The sequence below is a fragment of the Phoca vitulina genome, unplaced genomic scaffold (genome assembly GCF_004348235.1).
Source record: "Phoca vitulina isolate PV1807 unplaced genomic scaffold, GSC_HSeal_1.0 scaffold5, whole genome shotgun sequence".
Lineage (NCBI taxonomy): Eukaryota > Metazoa > Chordata > Mammalia > Carnivora > Phocidae > Phoca > Phoca vitulina.
The window spans coordinates 55,402,030-55,412,508 of NW_022589708.1; the positions used below are offsets into that span (position 1 = coordinate 55,402,030).

The 10,479-nt window shown below is 46.6% G+C and overlaps 1 protein-coding gene across 1 annotated transcript in view; it reads right to left on the reverse strand.

The window, feature by feature from the left end:
- The window catches only part of ERICH6B (glutamate rich 6B), a 49,116-nt gene extending 42,826 nt beyond the window's left edge, over nt 1-6,290 (reverse strand). The window contains exon 1 of the mRNA XM_032402542.1: nt 6,272-6,290. The gene's annotated coding sequence lies outside the window, so the exon portion shown is untranslated. The remainder of the gene's footprint in view (nt 1-6,271) is intronic.
- Between the last annotated feature and the right edge of the window lie 4,189 nt (nt 6,291-10,479).

Consider the following 10,479-nt stretch of genomic DNA (forward strand, 5'->3'; position numbering starts at 1 on the left):
GCTTAAGTAATTAAAAAAAAAATTTGGAGTGAATATGTTAGAATTCACAGAATTCACAAAAAATCGTGAGTTCCAGCTTCTCTTGGAAACAGGACTCTCGGGCAAGCCTGCACTGGCTTTCCCACGCGGAGGCGGTGATGCTGAGGTGAGGCTGCCTTTCCCCAGTGGGGCTGCACGCTCCTTTTCTGCTTCCGTCCCCACCACTACCTGTAATCTGCTTAGAATCTCAGGCAGGCTCATCATCACATGGGTCCTGTTATTTTGCTTAGAGTAGAGCCGTGGCTCCTTGTCTCTAGCAAAAGTTGGAAAACAAAAGATACACTAAAAGGACAGATATTTGTCACACTTTGCCTACTCACGCACCGGCTTTATTTTCTGGCCCCATAGAGAGAAGGGGCCTTTGCTCGAGGCTGTTTGCTGCTGTGTTTACACAGCTCGGCACTGAACGCTGCCCCTACCATGGTGATTGGCACATAATAGGCACTCGGTAATACCTGTTCAGTGAATAAATGAAAGAGCAAAGCAAAGTATTAATAATATACTATGTGCTTTGCCAAGTATATTTGCTGATTATGTGCATATGCTTGTTTAATGAAGAGGGGTAGAACTTTATATCAGAGGTCACCATAGGAACACCATCTTGGAGATTTAGAGCTATGTAACCCCTTCCACATTGCACTGTAAGTGACAGGCCAACGGATTTCCCTACAGTGATTTTTTTGGGGATCCCCGTTTTCATTCTGAGGGGTTGAGGCCAGGATCCCCAAACATTCTTAGTTTGAAATACATGAGGAAGACATATATGGCCGATCTCATGAAAAATAACAGCAACCTCTGGCTTCCAAGTGAGTGACCTAAAGAAAGGCTCCATGCTCTGGTTGTGGTTTTTTAGGTAAAGGGATTAGTAGGGCCTCCCCACTGGTTTCCAAGATGGGAGGGTGGTGCTGCTCCAGAGCTGTTCTTCGTCCCTCTCACTGGGGCCACGGCCCTACAGACTTGCTGTAGGGCTTCATGCTTTGGCAATCATGTGCGTGCAAAGGGACTTCCAGTTGTGTGGGAACAAAGTCCTTGGGGCAGGAAAACGGGCTGCTCTGTGAGGATGAGAATGTTTGCTTTGCACAGCTCATGGGGTCCTGTGTGATGGCTCTGAGCAGAGAGGGGATGGAAAGAAATACTTGGACATGATTTGCTGGTTTGACCAGCACTGCTCTCCTCCCCTCACGCCTCCTCCTGGGTCCTCCTCTGCCCTCTGGACATCAGGACTACTCTGTTTCCAGGGGAGCAGCCCAAGGACCTCAGCTGACCCTTGGTCTCTCAGCACCAAATGGCAGTTCTTTGTCATCACCATCTTCGCCCTTTGCGTTCTTAAAAGAAAGGAAGGGTCTGGCTTCTCTGACAAGGAGGGCAATTGGAGGCCCAAGCATCCTCTGTTCCCTGCACAGGGGCCCTAGAGGGGCCTTGGTTCCAGTGTTCGGCTCCGTGCCCCAGCCAGGGCTCCCTTGCCAGACCTCCCCTCCCCCCAGGGTCCTGCGCACACCCGCTGATGGACCCTTCCAGGTCCAGCCCTGCCAACCCCTCTGCGCTCCCCCAGTGGGGTGCGGCTTTGTAGATCGGCCACTCCCTGGTCAATGACTCAACACTGCTGCCCCCAGAACCACTGCAGAGGATCAGCAGAGGAGGGGTCTATGTGGAAATGGAAAGGGAGAATTGAAGCAGGAATGAGCAGAAGGGCATGGTGGTCAGGATCTGGGGCCAGGTTTCCTGGGCTCAAATCCAGCTTGGCCACTTACATGCGACTTCAAGTGAGTTTCTGAACTCTCCTGGGACTTAATTTCTTTATCTGTAAAACGAGGAGAGTAAGAGTGCCATTCTCCTGTGAGGATTCAATGAAGCAATCCATGCATGCTTAAGTAGCGGCAGACACAAATGTGAGCTATGTTGTTACCGCACACTTCTCCTAACCAGCACTGAAGATAAGTATGTGTGTGTGTGTGAGCGTGTGTGCGGTGTGCGTGCCTTATTTAGTTTCTGGCATGGGGAGAGAGAAAAGAGACTGCTTTCCGCTACCTGCTCCCTGGGAGCGACTGCAGGCTAGGGAGAGGTTGGGAGACTAGGGTCTGTCTGTCGTTCAGTCCAGGTCCTGGTGGCTGGGCCCTGGGGGAAAAGATGGCCACATGTCGGAAGCGCGCTCCTTTATCCTTGGGGGGCTGGAACTCTCGTTGGAAGACTGCCTGGCCCGAGGGAATTTTAGGGTGATGTCTTTCTTGGCCAGGACACAACCTCCTGCGTAATGGGTCAGTCCGTTTTCCGACTCTCAGCCCTATCTCAGGAAGCTGTTATCTAGAAACGGGAGATAGCCTGGCTGAGCCAGTTCATTCAGCTTTCACACAGCTGTGATTCAGTGGGGCTTGGACGGAATCGGGGGCTTTCTCACTCTGACTTCCACTCGGTCTTCCGCCCTTTTTGTCCCTGGGGGAGCCACAACCAAGGGTTCTCACTCCTCTTCCCCCATTGACAGTCTTAGAAGTGTTTGGAGGTAGCAGTCAGACCTTTCTCCAGGGCCCCGGGCTTGGATCTCCAGCTACCTTCTCGGCATCTCTGCTTGGACGTCTACGAGACCTCTCAGACTCGCTGTGCCTGAACTGCGATCCTGCTCTTCCTCCCCGGGTTTGTCAGCTGCTGACAGCCCTTGGAGTCATGCCCTCTCTCCTCCTCACCTTGCAGCCCAGCCACCAGGAAGTCAGGCTGGCTCCTCCTTCAGAGGATCTCCCACTTCCCAGCATCCCACCCCGAGTCTGGCCACCACCCCATCTTGCCTCGACTGTTGCAGCCCTCTGCTAGTGGCTGATTCTCCACAGGTAGCCTGCTGTTAAAACCGAGGTCCCATCACCTCACCCCTCCGCGCAAAACCCTGCGATGGCTCGCATCTTGCATTGAAGGGCAAAGCCCTTTCAGGCCTGCAGGTCCTTCCCGCCTGGCCCCCATCACCTCTCCCATCTGCTTCCTCCTGCCCTCTCCCTCCTTCCACTCCTGCCACCCTCGTCTCAGCGTTGTCCTCACATTGCAGGCACTGTTCCACCCGAGGCCTTCGCTCTCCTGTCCCCTGGGCCCGTCCACAGGAACCCTGGCCCTTCTGATCTTCCCAAACTTGCTCTACTTTTTCCTTATTCTTCCAGAGCATTTTTCACTTTCTAACATACTAAGTACTTGATTCATTAATATGTGTATTGTCCGTCTCCTTTCACTGAAATGTAAATCTCCCGAGGGCAGGGACCTTTGTTTCAGTCACTGATTTGCCCAAGTGCCTAGAACTGTGCCCAGCCCGTAGTAGGAAATAATACACAGTTATTGAATGAATGTGTGAAGCCTGATCCCTCCCTGTCCAGAGCCCAGGCCGGTGTGAGCACAGCCGCGTCCCCGCCGCCGTGTGGCATGCCTGAGAACACTTAGTGGGCGCTCCGCCAACGCCTTCGGAGCTCCCACTCCAAAGGGGTGATGGGTCCCTTTCCTCTCTCACTGGGGCTTCACATTTTCTCCAGCTCCTCCCCCCAATTTTTTTTTTATTGGACTGCCAGTCATTTCTGAACTCTCCCAGCTTCCTAGTAGGGGTGTCTTCATGAAATCATTGGTACACATGTCAAACCGGAGAGCCCCAAGGACACCGGCCAAAACTGTCCTGCCATCTTCATCCATAGTCAGGAGAAGCTGGGGGAAGAGAGTTAACATCTCCACGTGAGCCACGGTGCTGGGGCCCCTTAGTCTTCATAACAACTCCTGATGTCGGCACAATCATCTCCTCTTTATAGGTGAGGGAATGGGGCTCAGTGTTTAAGGGAAACAGAAGGGCTTACAATCTTTAGAGGGTCACAGTGACGAAAAATAGTTTACGGGAAGAAATGGTTTTATTTTTTCCTGAGCATCAAAAATGAACTGAAGTGGGGAGAAAGATCTTACTACATTGTTTGCTGGAAAAAAAAAAAAAAAAAAAAAAAAGAGAAAGTGAGAAGGCCTTTTTAAGGAATAAGGCAGCTTTCTCTAGGCAGGTGGCAGGACCTAGCCTTTGAGGCTCCCCCGCCCCCGCACCCCCCACCCCCCGAGGCTCCTCCCTTTGGCTTTCTGAGCCACTCCCCTTGACTCATGAGGCCCCTTCCCCTGTGTTCCCTGAGGGGCCTCCCCTCTTCCTGTCTCTCTGAAGCCCCTTTTCTCTCTACTTTCTGGGGGGTCCTCACTTCCCCTCCCTCAAGATCTCCCCACTTCTCTAAGGAATGGTGGGAGAAATCCAGTCCCATGTGACTTGCCCTCTAGGAATCTGTGCTACCTGTCATCTCTCCCAAGTGCTCCCAAACCCTTACAGGAAATGTTCTAGAACCGTGCCCAGCATCAATACCAAACTCACTGGGACATAATTTGCCACATCTGCCTTCTCTTCTCCTTTGGTCTAAATCAGGACAACGTTCTCCTGTTTCTAGATTTGGGGTACTACTCTCATTCTCTAAGCTCCAACTATTTGTATAATCCTTTGAGTTGCAAAACCAGTAAATGGGCCTGATTGAATTTGTTCATCATGGCATCCTTGAGCGGCAAACAGGATTACCGCCATTTTACAGACAACAGGTTCAGAGAAAGCAAATGACTTGGTTAAGGTCAGACAGGTCAAAACTAGGATTTGGACACAGGTGTGCTATTGCAGGGTAGAGTTCTCTCCCCATGGGGACTATCCTGTGGGTTGAGAGACTGTGTTCTTTGGAGCACAGCACTTCTTGGGGCACTGGCTTCAGTTCTCAGCACCCACCCCCTCCCAGGTTAAACAGTCATTTCCTGTGATAAAGTAAACAGGGTGAGATGAAGGGGGGCGGGGAAGGTGGGATTTGTGTCATTACTGAGCATTTCCTACGTGCCTAGAACAGAATAAGGTATTTTAATTTTTTTTTCAATTTAAAGATTCACAAAAATCAGGTAAAGTGTTACTATCCTATTCTTTAACTTAGAAGACCAGGGCTCACATATTTAGGATTCCACACTAGGTCTGTCCAATTCCAAGTCAAAACCATGCTGCAAAGAGGCGAGAAAGTTATGTCATCTTTCTAGTCTTGACAACTCAAATCTTTAGCGATTCCCTCAAGGGGAGAGCCCCTAATGGCAATTATTTAGAAGAACCAAAGAATATGATTTAGAGTTTCTATTTGCTAAAGGAAAATTCATTTAGATGGAAAGACATCACCGGTTAAAAGTTTCCTGGACTAATCTTGAAGAGTCCCATAGAATGCCTTTGAACTGACCTCCCTCGAATCTTCAAACTTAGGAGAAATGAAGTGGGATTTCTGGGAACTGTCGTAACAGATGACATATTTAGTTTCAGATAGTTCAGCTTAGGATCTCAGTAGGAGCTAATTGGGGGTGTGCCCTGTGGACTCTAGCGGTGTGCTGAGGTCTTGTGTTCTCAGCTCACAGGAGCTCACGTAGAGAGGTGCCTGACGGGGCCGTGGGCAGCGGATGGCAGGAGATAAAGCACGGTCTCGGTTGAGCTCCAAGCTGAATGTGTGATTTTGATTAGGCCCTGCTCCTCCCACTTGTGTCTAGGCTTCTTTTCTCATTTGTAATATCAGTGGATTGACCTAGAAGGGCTCTAAGTTCCTTCTGGCCCTACGTATCTAAAGACTTTCTTATTCAAAACCCTTAGGCCCAGTTGGGTTGTGGCATTCAGGTTTGTTTCTGATTTAGGCTATCCTTATGGTGATTATGTCCTAAATACATGTCAGCCCTAGAGGGCTCAGGGGCAGCATCCTGTAATAAATCTTATTAGTATTTCTATAGCCAAACATGTACATTTCCACAATAAGTGGGATAAAGAGAAACTTTAAATGGCTCCACATCAGTTTAGGTTGGATTTTGCTGTGAACCGAGTTCTAGCAGTTCAGGTTTTGGGGCCAAATGGATTGGCCACAAACTTATCAAGAAGCCTCTCAGTTTTCAGACATTTTTTGGATTACAAAATTTATGGACATTTTAATCTTGCATTTGTATTTCTTATTGGTGCTCACATCTGGGAATTATCTAGTGTGGTGTTCTTGATGGGAAATGCTATGCATTTAAAAATGACTATAGGAAAATAAAATCCACCCTGTGGCGCTCCATTGCTATTTCTGGGATTACAAGGTGTCTAACACGGAGGACAGTAAGAATTATTTGCAATCATGACCGTGCAGCCTGCAAGACCTGGGGACAATGTGGCAGTAGTTACGACCAATTATGTTCATGGCTCAGTACTTACGATGTCAGGGAGCGAACCGAGTCCAAGCCAAGAGATTTTTCAATAATAACAGCTGAAAGAAAAACGTTTTCTGGTTAGCTCTTAGTTACCCAGAAAATTAGCCAGAGAATACCTCATTCCCTAAGAAGATTAGGAAATGGGTATTTTCCCTATGCTAATATGGAATGGTTTACTTTTGTGGTACAGTGCATTTCTTCATTAACTTTCCTTGGTCAGTAGCTCTCCTTGAACGTTCACCATGGAAATCATGCCTAAGCAGCCCTCACTTACAGAACCTCCCTTTCCATCTCTCCCCTCCTCCCCATCTCTAAATGGTTCGACCAGTCTGAGCACTGATGCTCCCTGGGCACTGCAGAGAGCTCACAGGGATGCTGCAGTAGATTTTTTTTTTTTTGAAGAAAACAGCAATACTCGACATCTGTTGGGTATTGTATGAAAACCTAATTTTTGATTATGTTGTCTTCCTGTAATGATGGCATATTTTGCAAAGCTGGGTTTTTGGCAGTTGTTGAGATGAAAAGCAAGTACCATGCAAAAAATCAGTATGGAGTAGAAAATGAGGGTGGCCATGTGCAATCAGATTCCAAGATCGGAGAAGTCACGCAATGCCCAATGGGCACACACATTCTGTTAGAGAGTCATTGTGGCTATTCAAGAATGAAATAAAAGCATTATTTTTTTCTTTCAGTTTCTACATTAAGTTGTGACATAAATCTGTGACATAGAGATGCAACACAATATTTATTAAGTTATTTGGATATAACTAATAAATGAAAACTGTACAGATTTCTTTTGGTGTAGGGGGGGCGCCATGAAAAATTCACTGAGACACTAAGGGTGTCATGAACTGAGAAAGTTTGGGAAGCTCTTGTATAATTCACATAATTGCTCAGATGTAGAAATTTGGAGTCATCCTTGATTCCTCCTTTTTTCGTCCTCCCAAATCTACTAACCAATCATTAAGTCTTCTCGGCACTATCTTCCAAGAAATGTCCTGAATCCATTCTTCTGTCTGCTACAGCTGTGCTCATCCTTGTCTAGCCCACCATCTTCTACAACTACTTCTGCACTTTGGCTCTTGCTCTCCGATAATCCATTCTTCAGAGGCAATCTTTTATTTTTTATTTTTGTTAAGATTTATTTATTTTAGAGAGTGTGTTGCATGTGCACGAGCAAGCACTCATGGGGGAGGGGCAGAGAGAGAGGGAGAGAGAGAATCCCAAGCAGACTCCCTGCTGAGTGCGGAGCCTGATGTGGGGCTTGATCTCACGACCCTGAGATCATGACCTGAGCTGAAGTCAAGAGTCGGACTTTTAACTGACTGAGTCACGCAGGCGACCCTCTTATCATGTTGTTTTATTTTCTTCATAACATTTGTATCATGTTCATTGATCTATATATAGGAGAATAGAAACTTTGCTCCCTTTTATTTGCCACTATATTCTTGCCACCTAGAATAATGCCTGGGACATAGGAGGAGGTTAATAAATATTTGTTGAAATGAATAAATGAATGATTATTTCACATAGTGGTAACTTTGGATCATTCACTGATGGCTCCTAATGGAGGAGATCCAGAATTTATGTCCAGAGGGAGGAAGTCAGTAATTTCATTTACTGATATATATGTATGTAAATATACATTTATATACAAAATATGTTTTACAAGCCAGGTAATCTAATCAAGGGTTTCCTATATTCTTTGGAAAGAGACAACTGATTGTTATCCTATATGAACTCCATTTTTCTTAGCAATACTGATAGTTTATCATAAGTATATATGGAATTGGCTAGTTAATGAGCAACTCCCATCATTTCATTTGTTATTTTTCATAACAGGCAAGCTCCTCCTACCCTTTTTCTTTCCTTTTTTTTAATTAGGAAAATGAGATAAAGATGTATAAAGGAACATTTCTACAATGACAGCATTTTTAAAAAATTTTTGAGGGAGAGAGAGTGAGCAAGAGCACACAAGCCAGGGGGAGGGGCAGAGGGAGAGAGAGAAATAGGCTCCCTGCTGAGCAAGGAGCCCGATGCAGGACTCGATCCCAGGACCCCGGGCTCATGACCTGAGCCGAAGGCAGATGCTTAACCAACTAAACCACCCAGGCGCCCTCTATAATGACAGCATTAAACAAAATGGGAATGCCATGATCCAGCCTAAACCCACCGATGTGTTTTCTTAGACACCACCAAATCCAGAAGGGTGCACGGTGCAGAGGCAGCAGGATTAGGTGTGGAATTATTCAACATCTCTGGCAAACAGCAGTGGGGATTAAACAGAGATTTCTTTAATGAGATTAATTCTGAAATACTAAGAGCAGTTTGGCATATCCCCCAAGACACAAAGCACTTGTATCTATATAAGATTAAAGGAGCTTTCGCACAAAGCAATTTTATTTTTCAACATCAAAGCGATGCTTTGGAGGGGTTGCTTGAAGGAGGTACGCTGCCACAAAGGTGGGGAGTGCCAAAGCTTCTCTTTATAAAATACAGTTTGCCTAGCCAGGAATTGTATCTGTGGTTTTCACTACCCAGGACATGACAGAGCATTGTTCTTCGAATCACAGGATTATGGAGAAAGGGAGACCAGGGGTTAGGAATCAGGTTGACAAAACATCCCAGACAGGTGGCTACCCAATGATAACCTTGGATTTCCAGGGATGGGAGCTCAGTGCTTCCCGAGGCAGACTGTTGGACAGCTCTTATAAATAATAAATAATAGCGATGATGCTGGTAATAATGATAAGAAAGATCACAGCCACCATTTCTATGTGCGAGACAGTGTATTTAGCACGTAACAAATTACACAGACTTCTGTTAAATCCTCCTCCCTTGGGCTTTCAACCAGCCTTCCCAGGTCTGCTCTCTGGAGCTACAACAGATTTGCTCTACAGCAAGCTGCAAATACTCGAAGGTAGCTCTTATGTACTGTACCTTTTGTTTTGTTGAGGTTTTTTTTTGTTGTTGTTGTTTTGTTTTGCTAAACTTAAGTTTATTTTTTGAACCTGATAACAAGTATTTATGTGGATCAGTATTAAATTTCATCTTGCTGACTCTGCCCCACCCTTCCAGGCTGCTCAAATATTTGTGAATCTGATTCTATCATTCAGTGTATTAACCAGACCTTATAAAATGTGCTACTGAAAATGATAAGTTTCCAAGGATCCCTTCTATCCCTTTTCCCTTTCTTCTTTTCCTCTTTCTTGCCACAAACAATTATTGACTTTCTATGTGCCAGATACTGTCAGGCATTGGGGCTGCAAGATTGCATAAGGCACATCTATAGACCTCAAGGTCTTGCTGAAGAAGGGAAACAAAAATAAATTAAAATACAGTATAGTATGATTATGTCATGAATGAAAACAGAGGAGGAGAATGTCAACGTAAGCTGGAGGAGTGTCTATAAAGGGAGAGAATAGGGAGCTAGGAGAAGGCCAGCACTATGCCTGGCTTCTAGGGTGTGGGGCCCGTGAGGGAAACAGGCAGTCCCCACTTAATTAAAAGCAAGCCAAAGGATATTCTGGAGTTGGGAGGGCAGGAGGTAGGCTTTAGCCACCATAAAGACATGGAAAGAGAATTTTGTGTAGAGGGAGAAGGTGAGGGGAGCTTATTTATGAAAGGGGCTATGCTATTACTGCTCAGTGATCTGGCCCCTTCTCTCTTCCACCTGCCTGACCAGTGCGGCTCCTCCCTTCCCCCTGGTGGACCTCCCTACAAAATCAAGTTCAGCTGGCTTGGCTAGTGGGTTTAAGTTTTCATATGGTGGACTGGAGAAGCAGGGAGCATTCCAGATTTCAATGAGAGACCCAGGGAGAGACAATATGAGAGTGGAAGAGGGTCATTTGTGACCTGAAAATGCCGTTAGTCCCTGGAAAAGCTGGTAAGACCAAGAGCAAAGGGACTTTTTGTTATGATTGCTTGTGGGGTTCTTCCAAGCATAATTACCCAGTCATTTAGAATGTGAATATGAAGACCCGGAATCTTCAGGAATCCAGGCAGAATGGCTTGTTTGCTCATGTTGCAGAGCCCAGGATGGTGCTGGGAGCCTGCAAGCTCCCAGGTGTTAGGAATTTTGCAGGACAGAGAACAGGTGACCTTGGTAGACCCATTATCCCATGCTGGCTCCACGGCCTGTTCAAAGAGGGATCCTCTGAGGCAGTGAGCACCGCCCCCCCCCCCCCCCCCCCCCCCCCCCCCCCCCCCCCC